Here is a 17270-nt window from a genome sequence, read left to right on the forward strand (position 1 = left end):
AAAGGTGCGAGAGGCCAAACAGCAGAGAACCTAACATCAGAGGGCGAACTGTAGATGTGGGGGGAGGGGAAAAGGGAAGCGAAGGGGAGAAGGGGTAAGGAAAGGTGGATAAGATTTGGGGGGGGGTTAAATATATATTAAGAAAGACAAGAAATAAAGAAATGGTAAGAGACAGTTGAAATGAAATGGGATGAAAACAAATGGGTCTTGGTGGGGTAGCTGTTGAATTCAATGTTGAGACCGGAAGGCTGTAGCGTGCCTAACCGGAAGACGAGATGTTGTTCCTCAATAAATTAGTTTAGGTTTCCCACTCCCTATTGCATTCAATTAAAACTGAAACAAAGCAAGATCTGAAACACTAGCATCTGACTAGGATTTGCTTCTGTGCAACCCAGAGATCCCCCAGTTACCAAAGGAACCTTCTTGGAAACGGGTCATTTGGTAAAGTGGTTCCGCTCAGTAGAATATGTGATTCCCTTAGAACTAGGGCGGTCAGTGAGTGAGTTCCTGTGTGGGGGACCATTTGCAGGTACCTCCATTCCATCTTTCAAATGATATCAGCCACCCAGAGAAGAACAGGAAAATGCAGAAAATACGTACCAGCAAATATATACCAGTAATAGGGCAGGTGCAGATAGTTGATAACCATGCTAACTGTGAATGGTATGTTAATCATAATGTTAATATACACAAGAGAAGGGTGTTTTTAAAAATTAAGTATTTAGAACACTGATAAAGGGCGGCCCGGGAAAGTGGCCAAAGAGCAGGTATCAGGCTCTGATCTGGCAGTAAGAACTACAAGAGACGGGAGCTGTGAGCATCCCAGAGGGAAACGGGCAAGGAGCAAAAGAGTGAAAGAGGGAAAAAAAACATCTGAGTGGACCAAATATCAACCTAAAAAAATATAATAAAGGATAAAGCAAGACTGCTAGAACAGGAGGTTAGTAGACAGTCAGCAGACATACGTAATACTGCATTCTGTAAATAAAAGAACTTGAAAAGGAATTCTGTCTAGTTTCATCCTTTACCATCTGGCTGGGGATCCATTAACCACTGTATCAGTCTCCCCGAACAGGCGCCGGAATGTGGCAACTAGGGGCTTTTCACAGTAACTTCATTTGAAGCCTACTTGTGACAATAAGCTCTTTATTTCATTTCACTGACCCTCTCAGACCCGCAAGAGACTGTGGGCCCTAATTTGACTGGCTGGCAAAGTTTCCCAATCCTCGTGATTTTTCTTTGGGGAAAATAATTTGAAGTCCATTATCTGGCTGCTGCAAGTTAGGCAGAGGGCCATCCTCCCCGTCTTGGGAAGAGACAAAATTTTCTAAATAGATAGTACATCTTGATTTGCAGGAGACCAATTTCTGCCACCTCGCAGCCATCAAGTTCATCAGAGCCTATTAGAATCGCTTTCCAACGGGACATTTCCTCCACAGACCCAAAACGTTTCTCTCTCCACGGATGCTGCCAGGCCTGCTGAGTATTTCCCCTTTCAGGTTTTATTTCATATTTATATCACCTACAGTATTTCACTTTTGTTACAGAACCAAACTGGAACTGGGACTTTCCTGGTCTATACGTCTGTTTGCCACATTGGAATTTACCTGTGCAGCATATCACGTGGGGACAGGCGGTCTTTCCTGCTAACTGCAGTTTGTGGCTGGCTTGGTGGACTGCACCTTTAAGATTGACACTCTATTGTGCGCACCTTAAAAGAGAATGCTGGTGGGCATGAAGCCGGATGATCCCAGTGCCGTTACAACTTAAATTAAAATAGAATTTTACATGTTTACATTGCAGTACAGATTCCATCACGGCATAAAACAGAAAACGGGCTTAAAAACATTCTTTAAAATTCTATTTTGACTTTCTTTCCTGTTTTAAACCTTCAGTTCCACATCTTTCAACTGTTATTGGACTTTTAGTCCAGAGAGTTGGCCTAATGATCTGCAGAGGTGAGGTCAAATACCACCATAGGTCTGGTGGGAATTTAAATTGTTAATTGAGTAACTAAATAAATCTGAATAAAAATCTAGCATCAGTAATGGTGATCACAAAACTACCAGACTGACGTTAAAAACTCACCTGGTTCAGTAACATTCGTCAAGGAAAGAAATCTGTTGTCTTTACTCGGTCCAGCCTGTGCGCGAGTCCAGACCCACGGCAATGTGGTCAACTTGTAAAAGCCCCCCCGAAATGGCCTTGTAAGTCACGCAGTTGTCAAGAATGCGGCACACCTGCACCTCTTCAACGACAATTAGGGATGTGCGATAAATGCTGACCTTCCCAGTAACACCCACATCCTGTCAATGAAAAGAAGATTTACTCATGTCACAAGAGGTAGAACTACTTCCAGCTCCTTCTCAATTGTATATCATCCTCATTTGGAACTAAAACTAACTTGTGAATTCAATGCATTGACTAAGAAGAATTCAAAATGAGGCAATGCGCTTCTGAACAAGACCAGAAACAGCTCACTGAGAAGTACAAAAGTACCTTCCTTATGAGTTTTTAATTAAAAATGTAAGTTATTTTTTTAGTTACACGGTTGTGATTTGTGCAAATGTAAAAACTCGACGGAACTTCAAAATTCAGAACAACAAATTTTTACTCAAGAACATTATACACCAGTGAGTCATCAGAGCTCCAAATGTCAGAAAAACAGATAACTCACAAATTGTTAAATTCTTCACCAGCATTGGAATATATTCTGTATTCCACAGTTTCCCCTACAAACTATTTTCTCGACTTTAGAAACTTGGCAAAACGGGAAAACACTATCTGACGAAGAGTGAAACACGGCTATTTTAATTTGGAAAGTATAGTACAGTGCTCTTACTGTCAAAACCACATCATGGTTGTGGTAGTGGGGAGAAGGTAGTTTACTCTCTCAGACTAGTACATCGTGCATCCAGAGTTAACAGCACTGCAGGAGACTTAGCTCTCAATTTCAATCCTGCAACTTTGGTCATTTGCCAAGAGGACATACACTTCCAAGGTGGAAATGGATGAGAGGTCCGACAGTCAAGTCATAACTACCATTTCAAAACAGAGCACTTTCAATTGCCCTCGGCGTATGAAGGGTATATCTAAATATAGATCATGAGCATCACGGTTCAGGTACTATACGCACATACGCCTCTTACAAAATGGACAGGCAGTCAAAATCACAAGTACGGCTTATTCTCCCAAATCCTGCTGCCTTTATGCAAGTTTAACCTGGTCTTCTGAGAGCAGGGAGATATGCAGCGAGTTCAGGTGTCATAGTCAGGGCTCAACAGCTATTTCAAATCGAGGTCTGCATGGCTTTCCCATCAATTAGTCACACAGGCAGGAAGAGGAGTCAGGACCAGAAGGGGTCGAAATTGTTGCTTTATCTGACCACTAGGCTCTCCCAACACCCCCCCCCTTTCCAGTTTGCCGACAGGTACATCTGCCCCGGTGGTGGTATCCTGCCAGGCGAGATTCCGCTCCTTCCCGTCCTCCCTCCAGCTTCCAGTGGGAAAGTGATGGGACCTATGCAATGAGGCCCTGGAATGGAGCCTGCTTTGACCCCACCCCCGCCGCTGGTTCTCGCCCAGAGTTAGAATCAGGGTTACCGTTTCAATTTGAGAAAATATTCTTGCACTTTAGGCAAGAATAATTGGCACCCTTACAAAATAAAGCTCCAAGTTCAAAGTCCGTAGAAAGGCATTCTCTGACATTTACCGACATGTCTGAATTCAGTCTGGCACACACGAGCAGGCAGCCAGTTTAGAATCAGCATTACCCTGAAGCGGTGAGTCAAACCAGCTACTATAGTACAACCACTTCAACCAGATCTTAATCAATTGCTCCCAGTATGTTTTGAGGGCACTGTCACATTTCATGTTCACTTCCCGGAGGTACATTTGTACAACAAAAATGTACAGTTAATCTAGCCATTAGACCGCGGCTATATTGAAAGTGACACGATCACAATGAGATACAACCCCTGTCAGATTTTACACTTACATGGTGAAAGTCAACATTTTGTTCAGATGGGGGAGGGGGGAACATTTGGCTGCCCTTTCAAGCTGGAAATTCTTTTTGATGGAATGAAAAGCACAACCAGCAATAACTAAAATACCAGCAATCCAAGTCAATTCTCACCACACGCCTGTTCAAAAACATATTTTTAAAAATAAATTTAGAGTACCCAATTATCTGTTTTCTACCCAAGGGGCAATTTAGCATGGTCAAACAACCTGCCCTACACATCTTTGGGTTGTGGGGGCGAGACCTACACTGACATGGGGAGAATGTGCAAACTCCACACGGACAGTGGCCTGGGGCCGGGTCCTTGGCGCCGTGAGACAGCAGTGCTAACCGCTGCGTCACCGTGCCGCCCTCAAAAATAAAATTAACAGGGGCAGAGCAACAAGCGTTCAACAAAATATACCAAACGTACAACTTACGCCAAGGGCAAGGCAAAATTAATTATTTTTAAAAGTAGGAGTCACAGGATAATGCTTTAAAGTCTCTGAACTATTGCAAGATTCTTGCTGGCTCTCAAAATAAGCCATTTCGTATTTAGAGAATTGATTGAATTTTCACTTTTGGTTTTCCTGGCAGTTTCATTAGTTTGCCAATCTTTTTGGCCAGCTTCGAAAAGGATAAAAAGCACTTAAAAGATTGTGAGATTAAAAAAAGCTCCTCCCAAGTACCTGCTATTTCCCAAGTCAAGGTTAATGTTGCTCGCTCTCCCTCATTTCAAAGCCATGTTCACTAGTTGTGGGTTTTCACTGCTGCTTTCAGTACTTTACTGAGTTCTGACTAATGCTGACGTTCTGCCTCCTAAGCCAGTCCCAGCAGATGGATTTTCCGCTTGTCTAATCCCAACCCACATTACTTGCTTTGCCCTGGCTCCTGCTAGTGCACCGACTCTCTTAACATCACACCACCCAGCCGCTCCCCTACCCAGCTGCTAACCGCAGCCCCCCCCCCCCCGCCGAGTATAATTTCCAACATTCAAGAAGAGGAATTAATCTTGCAAACATAAAAAAAGGACAGAAAGCAAACAACAGCCAGAGAAGAGTAAATTTATACAGAATTGTAGGATAAGGGAAAAGTAGACACTCTGGAAAAGGAACAAAAACATATGAATGTGAATTAAAGATATAATAGAGTACATAAAGATAGTGCAAGGCGCTGGATGAGGACGAAAGTAACTAAGGAAATAGACACAAAATTGTTTTGTCACTTCACATTCAGGTGTGATGCATTATTTGCTTGCCATGGCTAGATTGGGAGTGAAATTTAAAATAACATTCCTTCACCAAATATATCTTAGTCTCTGGTTCTGTTACTGCCCGTCTACATCGACCTCGCCATTAACCAGCATGCAGAAGTCGATCGACCTCGCCATTAACCAGCATGCAGAAGTCGATCGGCTTCGCCATTAACCAGCATGCAGAAGTCGATCCACCTCGCCATCAGCCAGCATCCAGAAGTCGATCGACCTCGCCATCAGCCAGCACCCAGAAGTCGATCGGCCTCGCCATTAACCAACATCTAGAAGTCGATCCACCTCGCCATCAGCCAGCACCCAGAAGTCGATCGGCCTCGCCATTAACCAACATCTAGAAGTCAATCGACCTTACCATTAACCAGCATCCAGAAATCGATCGACCTTACCACTAACCAACATCCAGAAATCGATCAACCTCGCCATTAACCAGCATCCAGAAGTCGATCGACCTCGCCATTAACCAGCATCTAGAAGTCGATCGGCCTCGCCATTAACCAGCATCCAGAAGTCGATCGACCTTACCATTAACTAGCATCCAGAAATCAATCGACCTCGCCATTAACCAGCATCTAGAAGTCGATCGGCGTCGCCATTAACCAGCATCCAGAAGTCGATCGACCTCGCCATTAACCAACATCCAGAAGTCGATCGACCTTACCATTAACTAGCATCTAGAAGTCGATCGGCCTTACCATTAACTAGCATCCAGAAATCAATCTACCTCGCCATTAACCAGCATCTAGAAGTCGATCGGCGTCGCCATTAACCAGCATCCAGAAGTCGATCGACCTTACCATTAACTAGCATCCAGAAATCAATCGACCTCGCCATTAACCAGCATCTAGAAGTCGATCGACCTCGCCATTAACCAGCATCTAGAAGTCGATCGGCCTCGCCATTAACCAACATCCAGAAGTCGATCGACCTTGCTATTAACTAGCATCCAGAAGTCGATCGACCTCGCCATTAACCAGCATCCAGAAGTCGATCGACCTCGCCATTAACCAGCATCTAGAAATCGATCGACCTCGCCATTAACCAGCATCTGGAAGTCGATCGACCTCGTCATTAACCAGCATCTAGAAGTCGATCGACCTCGCCATTAACCAGCATCTAGAAGTCGATCGGCCTCGCCATTAACCAACATCCAGAAGTCGATCAGCCTCGCCATTAACCAACATCCAGAAGTCGATCGACATCGCCATTAACCAGCATCTAGAAGTCGATCGGCCTCGCCATTAACCAACATCCAGAAGTCGATCGGCCTCGCCATTAACCAACATCCAGAAGTCGATCGGCCTCGCCATTAACCAGCATCCAGAAGTCGATCGACCTTACCATTAACTAGCATCCAGAAATCAATCGACCTCGCCATTAACCAGCATCTAGAAGTCGATCGGCGTCGCCATTAACCAGCATCCAGAAGTCGATCGACCTCGCCATTAACCAACATCCATGTGTCGATCGACCTTACCATTAACTAGCATCTAGAAGTCGATCGGCCTTACCATTAACTAGCATCCAGAAATCAATCGACCTCTCCATTAACCAGCATCTAGAAGTCGATCGGCGTCGCCATTAACCAGCATCCAGAAGTCGATCGACCTTACCATTAACTAGCATCCAGAAATCAATCGACCTCGCCATTAACCAGCATCCAGAAATCAATCGACCTCGCCATTAACCAGCATCTAGAAGTCGATCGGCCTCGCCATTAACCAGCATCCAGAAGTCGATCGGCCGCGCCATTAACTAGCATCCAGAAATCGATCAACCTCGCCATTAACCAACATCCAGAAGTCGATCGGCCTCGCCATTAACCAACATCCAGAAGTCGATCGACCTCGCCATTAACCAGCATCTAGAAGTCGATCGACCTCGCCATTAACCAGCATCCAGAAATCGATCGACCTCGCCATTAACCAGCATCTAGAAGTCGATCGACCTCGTCATTAACCAGCATCTAGAAGTCGATCGACCTCGCCATTAACCAGCATCCAGAAGTCGATCGACCTCGCCATTAACCAGCATCTAGAAATCGATCAACCTCGCCATTAACCAGCATCTAGAAATCGATCAACCTCGCCATTAACCAGCATCTAGAAGTCGATCGGCCTCGCCATTAACCAACATCCAGAAGTCGATCGACCTCGCCATTAACCAGCATCTAGAAGTCGATCGGCCTCGCCATTAACCAACATCCAGAAGTCGATCAGCCTCGCCATTAACCAACATCCAGAAGTCGATCGACCTCGCCATTAACCAGCATCTAGAAGTCGATCGGCCTCGCCATTAACCAACATCCAGAAGTCGATCGGCCTCGCCATTAACCAACATCCAGAAGTCGATCGGCCTCGCCATTAACCAACATCCAGAAGTCGATCGGCCTCGCCATTAACCAGCATCCAGAAGTCGATCGTCCTTACCATTAACTAGCATCCAGAAATCAATCGACCTCGCCATTAACCAGCATCTAGAAGTCGATCGGCGTCGCCATTAACCAGCATCCAGAAGTCGATCGACCTCGCCATTAACCAACATCCAGAAGTCGATCGACCTTACCATTAACTAGCATCTAGAAGTCGATCGGCCTTACCATTAACTAGCATCCAGAAATCAATCGACCTCGCCATTAACCAGCATCTAGAAGTCGATCGGCGTCGCCATTAACCAGCATCCAGAAGTCGATCGACCTTACAATTAACTAGCATCCAGAAATCAATCGACCTCGCCATTAACTAGCATCCAGAAATCAATCGACCTCGCCATTAACCAGCATCCAGAAGTCGATCGACCTCGCCATTAACCAACATCCAGAAGTCGATCGGCCTCGCCATTAACCAACATCCAGAAGTCGATCGACCTCGCCATTAACCAGCATCTAGAAGTCGATCGACCTCGCCATTAACCAGCATCCAGAAATCGATCGACCTCGCCATTAACCAGCATCTAGAAATCGATCAACCTCGCCATTAACCAGCATCTAGAAATCGATCGACCTCGCCATTAACCAGCATCTGGAAGTCGATCGACCTCGTCATTAACCAGCATCTAGAAGTCGATCAACCTCGCCATTAACCAGCATCTAGAAGTCGATCGGCCTCGCCATTAACCAGCATCTAGAAGTCGATCGGCCTCGCCATTTACCAGCATCTAGAAGTCGATCGGCCTCGCCATTAACCAACATCCAGAAGTCGATCAGCCTCGCCATTAACCAACATCCAGAAGTCGATCGACCTCGCCATTAACCAGCATCTAGAAGTCGATCGGCCTCGCCATTAACCAACATCCAGAAGTCGATCGGCCTCGCCATTAACCAGCATCTAGAAGTCGATCGGCCTCGCCATTAACCAACATCCAGAAGTCGATCGGCCTCGCCATTAACCAACATCCAGAAGTCGATCGGCCTCGCCATTAACCAACATCCAGAAGTCGATCGACCTCGCCATTAACCAGCATCTAGAAGTCGATCGGCCTCGCCATTAACCAACATCCAGAAGTCGATCGGCCTCGCCATTAACCAGCATCTAGAAGTCGATCGGCCTCGCCATTAACCAACATCCAGAAGTCGATCGACCTCGCCATTAACCAGCATCTAGAAGTCGATCGGCCTCGCCATTAACCAGCATCCAGAAGTCGATCGACCTTACCATTAACTAGCATCCAGAAATCAATCGACCTCGCCATTAACCAGCATCTAGAAGTCGATCGGCGTCGCCATTAACCAGCATCCAGACGTCGATCGACCTCGCCATTAACCAGCATCCAGAAGTCGATCGACCTTACCATTAACTAGCATCCAGAAATCAATCGACCTCGCCATTAACTAGCATCCAGAAATCAATCGACCTCGCCATTAACCAGCATCTAGAAGTCGATCGGCCTCGCCATTAACCAGCATCCAGAAGTCGATCGGCCGCGCCATTAACTAGCATCCAGAAATCGATCAACCTCGCCATTAACCAACATCCAGAAGTCGATCGGCCTCGCCATTAACCAACATCCAGAAGTCGATCGACCTCGCCATTAACCAGCATCTAGAAGTCGATCGACCTCGCCATTAACCAGCATCCAGAAATCGATCGACCTCGCCATTAACCAGCATCTAGAAGTCGATCGACCTCGTCATTAACCAGCATCTAGAAGTCGATCGACCTCGCCATTAACCAGCATCCAGAAGTCGATCGACCTCGCCATTAACCAGCATCTAGAAGTCGATCGGCCTCGCCATTAACCAACATCCAGAAGTCGATCGGCCTCGCCATTAACCAACATCCAGAAGTCGATCGGCCTCGCCATTAACCAGCATCCAGAAGTCGATCGACCTTACCATTAACTAGCATCCAGAAATCAATCGACCTCGCCATTAACCAGCATCTAGAAGTCGATCGGCGTCGCCATTAACCAGCATCCAGAAGTCGATCGACCTCGCCATTAACCAACATCCAGAAGTCGATCGACCTTACCATTAACTAGCATCTAGAAGTCGATCGGCCTTACCATTAACTAGCATCCAGAAATCAATCGACCTCTCCATTAACCAGCATCTAGAAGTCGATCGGCGTCGCCATTAACCAGCATCCAGAAGTCGATCGACCTTACCATTAACTAGCATCCAGAAATCAATCGACCTCGCCATTAACCAGCATCCAGAAATCAATCGACCTCGCCATTAACCAGCATCTAGAAGTCGATCGGCCTCGCCATTAACCAGCATCCAGAAGTCGATCGGCCGCGCCATTAACTAGCATCCAGAAATCGATCAACCTCGCCATTAACCAACATCCAGAAGTCGATCGGCCTCGCCATTAACCAACATCCAGAAGTCGATCGACCTCGCCATTAACCAGCATCTAGAAGTCGATCGACCTCGCCATTAACCAGCATCCAGAAATCGATCGACCTCGCCATTAACCAGCATCTAGAAGTCGATCGACCTCGTCATTAACCAGCATCTAGAAGTCGATCGACCTCGCCATTAACCAGCATCCAGAAGTCGATCGACCTCGCCATTAACCAGCATCTAGAAATCGATCAACCTCGCCATTAACCAGCATCTAGAAATCGATCAACCTCGCCATTAACCAGCATCTAGAAGTCGATCGGCCTCGCCATTAACCAACATCCAGAAGTCGATCGACCTCGCCATTAACCAGCATCTAGAAGTCGATCGGCCTCGCCATTAACCAACATCCAGAAGTCGATCAGCCTCGCCATTAACCAACATCCAGAAGTCGATCGACCTCGCCATTAACCAGCATCTAGAAGTCGATCGGCCTCGCCATTAACCAACATCCAGAAGTCGATCGGCCTCGCCATTAACCAACATCCAGAAGTCGATCGGCCTCGCCATTAACCAACATCCAGAAGTCGATCGGCCTCGCCATTAACCAGCATCCAGAAGTCGATCGTCCTTACCATTAACTAGCATCCAGAAATCAATCGACCTCGCCATTAACCAGCATCTAGAAGTCGATCGGCGTCGCCATTAACCAGCATCCAGAAGTCGATCGACCTCGCCATTAACCAACATCCAGAAGTCGATCGACCTTACCATTAACTAGCATCTAGAAGTCGATCGGCCTTACCATTAACTAGCATCCAGAAATCAATCGACCTCGCCATTAACCAGCATCTAGAAGTCGATCGGCGTCGCCATTAACCAGCATCCAAAGTCGATCGACCTTACAATTAACTAGCATCCAGAAATCAATCGACCTCGCCATTAACTAGCATCCAGAAATCAATCGACCTCGCCATTAACCAGCATCTAGAAGTCGATCGGCCTCGCCATTAACCAGCATCCAGAAGTCGATCGACCTCGCCATTAACCAACATCCAGAAGTCGATCGGCCTCGCCATTAACCAACATCCAGAAGTCGATCGACCTCGCCATTAACCAGCATCTAGAAGTCGATCGACCTCGCCATTAACCAGCATCCAGAAATCGATCGACCTCGCCATTAACCAGCATCTAGAAATCGATCAACCTCGCCATTAACCAGCATCTAGAAATCGATCGACCTCGCCATTAACCAGCATCTGGAAGTCGATCGACCTCGTCATTAACCAGCATCTAGAAGTCGATCAACCTCGCCATTAACCAGCATCTAGAAGTCGATCGGCCTCGCCATTAACCAGCATCTAGAAGTCGATCGGCCTCGCCATTTACCAGCATCTAGAAGTCGATCGGCCTCGCCATTAACCAACATCCAGAAGTCGATCAGCCTCGCCATTAACCAACATCCAGAAGTCGATCGACCTCGCCATTAACCAGCATCTAGAAGTCGATCGGCCTCGCCATTAACCAACATCCAGAAGTCGATCGGCCTCGCCATTAACCAGCATCTAGAAGTCGATCGGCCTCGCCATTAACCAACATCCAGAAGTCGATCGGCCTCGCCATTAACCAACATCCAGAAGTCGATCGGCCTCGCCATTAACCAACATCCAGAAGTCGATCGACCTCGCCATTAACCAGCATCTAGAAGTCGATCGGCCTCGCCATTAACCAACATCCAGAAGTCGATCGGCCTCGCCATTAACCAGCATCTAGAAGTCGATCGGCCTCGCCATTAACCAACATCCAGAAGTCGATCGACCTCGCCATTAACCAGCATCTAGAAGTCGATCGGCCTCGCCATTAACCAGCATCCAGAAGTCGATCGACCTTACCATTAACTAGCATCCAGAAATCAATCGACCTCGCCATTAACCAGCATCTAGAAGTCGATCGGCGTCGCCATTAACCAGCATCCAGACGTCGATCGACCTCGCCATTAACCAGCATCCAGAAGTCGATCGACCTTACCATTAACTAGCATCCAGAAATCAATCGACCTCGCCATTAACTAGCATCCAGAAATCAATCGACCTCGCCATTAACCAGCATCTAGAAGTCGATCGGCCTCGCCATTAACCAGCATCCAGAAGTCGATCGGCCGCGCCATTAACTAGCATCCAGAAATCGATCAACCTCGCCATTAACCAACATCCAGAAGTCGATCGGCCTCGCCATTAACCAACATCCAGAAGTCGATCGACCTCGCCATTAACCAGCATCTAGAAGTCGATCGACCTCGCCATTAACCAGCATCCAGAAATCGATCGACCTCGCCATTAACCAGCATCTAGAAGTCGATCGACCTCGTCATTAACCAGCATCTAGAAGTCGATCGACCTCGCCATTAACCAGCATCCAGAAGTCGATCGACCTCGCCATTAACCAGCATCTAGAAATCGATCAACCTCGCCATTAACCAGCATCTAGAAATCGATCGACCTCGCCATTAACCAGCATCTAGAAGTCGATCGACCTCGTCATTAACCAGCATCTAGAAGTCGATCGACCTCGCCATTAACCAGCATCCAGAAGTCGATCGACCTCGCCATTAACTAGCATCTAGAAATTGATCAACCTCGCCATTAACCAGCATCTAGAAATCGATCAACCTCGCCATTAACCAGCATCTAGAAGTCGATCGGCCTCGCCATTAACCAACATCCAGAAGTCGATCCACCTCGCCATCAGCCAGCACCCAGAAGTCGATCGGCCTCGCCATTAACCAACATCTAGAAGTCAATCGACCTTACCATTAACCAGCATCCAGAAATCGATCGACCTTACCATTAACCAACATCCAGAAATCCATTGATATTGCCACTGGCTTCCAGAAATCTATCGAAAAGGAATCTATTTGACCCACTGTGCTTAATCAAGCTCTTTCAGAAAACCATCTCAAATCACATCGTCACCCTTGACTCCCCCCAGCTCAGCTAGAAGGAAAATTAAGCCGATCACACTGGTGTACTCAATACTTTCAAGGAGAAAAAAAATCTCCCCTCCCCACCATGGTTATCCTGCTGGAAGGGGCAGTGAAGGGGGGGGGGTGCTCTCCCCATGGCCCAGGAAGGATTGGAGGGGGTGCGGGGGGGAGCTTGTACCCTTGGCCCAGGGAGAATGGGCAAGGGGAGGGTGGGCTCACTCCATTGGCCCGGGGAGGATGGGGGGGGGGGCTCACTCCATTGGCCCGGGGAGGATGGGGGGGGGGGGGGCTCACTCCCTTGGCCCGGGGTGGATGGGGGGGGGGGGGGGCAGAGGGGGCGGGGTTGCCTTGTTAATTAGGAATGAAATTAAATCAATAGCACTAAATGACATAGGGTCAGATGATGTGGAGTCTGTGTGGGTAGAGTTGAGGAACCACAAAGGCAAAAAAACCATAATGGGAGTTATGTACAGGCCTCCTAACAGTGGTCAGGACCGGGGGCACAAAATGCACCACGAAATAGAAAGTGCATGTCAGAAAGGCAAGGTCACAGTGATCATGGGGGACTTCAATATGCAGGTGGACTGGGTAAATAATGCTGCCAGTGGACCCAAGGAAAGGGAATTCATTGAATGTTTACAGGAGGGCTTTTTGGAACAGCTTGTGATGGAGCCCACGAGGGAACAGGCCATTCTGGACTTAGTGTTATGTAATGAGCCAGACTTGATTAAAGATCTTAAAGTAAGGGAGCACTTAGGAGGCAGTGATCATAACATGGTCGAATTCAATCTCCAATTTGAAAGAAAGAAGGTAGAATCAGATGTAAAGGTGTTACAGTTAAATAAAGGTAACTACAGGGGCATGAGGGAGGAACTGACGAAAATCGACTGGGAGCAGAGCCTAGTGGGAAAGACAGTAGAACAGCAATGGCAGGAGTTTCTGGGAGTAATTGAGGACACAGTGCAGAGGTTCATCCCAAAGAAAAGAAAGGTTATCAGAGGAGGGATTAGGCAGCCATGGCTGACAAAGGAAGTTAGGGAATGCATCAAAGCAAAAGAGAAAGCCTATAATGTGGCAAAGAGTAGTGGGAAGTCAGAAGATTGGGAAGGCTACAAAAACAAACAGAGGATAACAAAGAGAGAAATAAGGAAAGAGAGGATCAAATATGAAGGTAGGCTAGCCAGTAACATTAGGAATGATAGTAAAAGTTTCTTTAAATACATTATAAACAAACGGGAGGCAAAAGTTGACATTGGGCCACTCCAAAATGACGCTGGTAATTTTGTGATGGGAGACAAGGAAATAGCTGAGGAACTAAATAAGTACTTTGCGTCAGTCTTCACAGTAGAAGACATGAGTAATATCCCACCAATTCCGGAGAGTCAGGGGGCAGAGTTGAATATGGTAGCCATCACAAAGGAGAAAGTGCTAGAGAAACTAAGAGGTCTAAAAATTGATAAATCTCCGGGCCCAGATGGACTACATCCTAGAGTTCTAAAGGAGATAGCTGAAGAAATAGTGGAGGCGTTAGTTATGATCTTTCAAAAGTCACTGGAGTCAGGGAAAGTCCCAGAGGATTGGAAAATCGCTGTTGTAACCCCCCTGTTCAAGAAGGGAACAAGGAAAAAGATGGAAAATTATAGGCCAATTAGCCTAACCTCGGTTGTTGGCAAGATTCTAGAATCCATTGTTAAGGATGAGATTTCTAAATTCTTGGAAGTGCAGGGTCAGATTAAGACAAGTCAGCATGGATTTAGTAAGGGGAGGTCGTGCCTGACAAACCTGTTAAGAGTTCTTTGAAGAGATAACAAATAGGTTAGACCAAGGAGAGCCAATGGATGTTATCTATCTTGACTTCCAAAAGGCCTTTGATAAGGTGCCTCACGGGAGACTGCTGAGTAAAATATGGTATTCGAGGCAAGGTACTAACATGGATTGACGATTGGCTGTCAGGCAGAAGGCAGAGAGTTGCCATTTTCGGAATGGCAACCGGTGACGAGTGGTGTCCCGCAGGGTTCAGTGTTGGGGCCACAGCTGTTCTCTTTATATATTAGCGATCTAGATGACGGGACTGGGAGCATTCTGGCTAAGTTTGCCGATGATACAAAGATAGGTGGAGGGGCAGGTAGTATGGAGGAGGTGGGGAGGCTGCAGAAAGATTTAGACAGTTTAGGAGAGTGGTCCAAGAAATGGCTGATGAAATTCAACGTGGGCAAGTGCAAGGTCTTGCACTTTGGAAAAAAGAATAGAGGCATGGACTATTTTCTAAACGGTGACAAAATTCATAATGCTGAAGTGCAAAGGGACTTGGGAGTCCTAGTCCAGGATTCTCTAAAGGTAAACTTGCAGGTTGAGTCCGTAATTAAGAAAGCAAATGCAATGTTGTCATTCATCTCAAGAGGCTTGGAATATAAAAGCAGGGATGTACTTCTGAAGCTTTATAAAGCATTAGTTAGGCCCCATTTAGAATACTGTGAGCAATTTTGGGCCCCACACCTCAGGAAGGACATACTGGCACTGGAGCGGGTCCAGCGGAGATTCACACGGATAATCCCAGGAATTGTAGGCCTAACATACGATGAACGTCTGAGGATCCTGGGATTATATTCATTGGAGTTTAGGAGGTTGAGGGGAGATCTAATAGAAACTTACAAGATAATGAATGGCTTAGATAGGGTGGATGTAGGGAAGTTGTTTCCATTAGCAGGGGAGACTAGGACCCGGGGGCACAGCCTTAGAATAAAAGGGAGTCACTTTAGAACAGAGATGAGGAGAAATTTCTTCAGCCAGAGAGTGGTGGGTCTGTGGAATTCATTGCCACAGAGGGCGGTGGAGGCCGGGACGTTGAGTGTCTTTAAGACAGAAGTTAATAAATTCTTGATTTCTCGAGGAATTAAGGGCTATGGAGAGAGAGCGGGTAAATGGAGTTGAAATCAGCCATGATTGAATGGTGGAGTGGACTCGATGGGCCGAATGGCCTTACTTCCGCTCCTACGTCTTATGGGGCTCACTCCCTTGGCCCGGGGGAATTGGGGGGGGGGGGGGGTGGAACCACTCCCTTGGCCCGGGGAAAATGTGGGGTGGGGACTCACTCCCTTGACCCGGGGAGAAGGGGGGCTCGCCCCATGGCCGGGGGAGGAGGAGGGGGACTCACTCCAATGGCCCGGGGGGCGGGGGGGGGGGGGGGCCTCACTCCCTTGGCTCGGGGAGGATGGGGGGTGGAACCACTCCCTTGGCCCTGGGAGCGAGGGGGGCTCGCCCCATGGCCCGGGGAGGAGTGGTGGGGGTGGGGGCTAGCCCCTTGGGAGGGGTGTTTATTGTGTTATGAGCCGCGCGTGCGCACTGTACCCCCCCCCCCCCCCACCCCCACCCAGGAGGGGGTGGTGGGGGTGACGGTTGCTGACCCCACACCAACGGTCCACCGGCTCCTTTTAAACACTCGGAGCCCGAGCGCGGCCGCCGGGCCGACATTCACGGCCCATGGAGACAACCGTCGCCGCCGGCCCCACTCCTCAACCCAACGGAACTACTCCCGCTCGGCCAGCTGACATACCCAACTCCCTGAGACCATCCGGGCCGCACTGTCCTCCCAATTTCTCGACACCGCTCTTTAATTAATCCACTCATTAATTTAGATTTCACTGGGGAGGGATGGCGGTGCAGACGGCCTGACGTCATCTGAACGCGACGCAACCGTAAACCGGATTGCCTTCCAGTTTTTGTTTTACCACCAGCTTATTTTTTCCCCGGCAACATTCTCCGCCCCGGACCCGAGCAGAACGGCTGGACAAGCGGGAAAATAAAATATTGAAGTCGGGGGACGACCGATGAAAAGCTGGATCACACAGCAAGTTACTTGTCGTGAGGCGTGTCGCAAAACGCCAGCTGGAGTGCAGTCACTGGTGGCGCGCACGCGCAGATGGCCGGCAAGGTGAGGCTGCTGCTGCTGCTGCCGCCAGGTTCTCATCCCCGTCAGCGTTTAACTTCGTTTTCTAATTGTGGTTATGATGTGGAATGTGCTTCCTGAAAAAGGTAAAGGATGGCAGCAGATTGGGCACAGACACAGAGGGCAGTTCTTGCAGAGCCAGCACCGCTTCACCTTGCTGTTATTAGTTTTATTTCTTTATCAAGAGTTACAAAGCCAGAGCTCAGTGTGGACTGGGAAAAACCCCCAATGCAGTCCTTGCCAGCTCCAAACCCCAATTCAAATTGAATCCAATTCATGGTCTCCA

At 47.7% G+C, this 17270-nt stretch overlaps 1 protein-coding gene across 7 annotated transcripts in view; it reads right to left on the reverse strand.

The window, feature by feature from the left end:
• Positions 1-16845, reverse strand: part of LOC140385108 (zinc fingers and homeoboxes protein 1-like) — a 33028-nt gene extending 16183 nt beyond the window's left edge. For 6 of the 7 annotated variants that reach the window (XR_011933286.1, XR_011933285.1, XM_072466937.1 and 3 more), the window contains exons 1-2: positions 16592-16845; positions 2089-2306 (exon numbers count right to left, since the gene is read on the reverse strand). The gene's annotated coding sequence lies outside the window, so the exon portion shown is untranslated. Of the gene's footprint in view, positions 1-2088; positions 2307-4688; positions 4815-16591 lie in introns of those variants that run through there. The other variant, XM_072466935.1, reaches the window with a different exon arrangement.
• Between the last annotated feature and the right edge of the window lie 425 nt (positions 16846-17270).

The sequence above is a fragment of the Scyliorhinus torazame genome, chromosome 11 (assembly GCF_047496885.1).
Source record: "Scyliorhinus torazame isolate Kashiwa2021f chromosome 11, sScyTor2.1, whole genome shotgun sequence".
Taxonomy (NCBI): domain Eukaryota; kingdom Metazoa; phylum Chordata; class Chondrichthyes; order Carcharhiniformes; family Scyliorhinidae; genus Scyliorhinus; species Scyliorhinus torazame.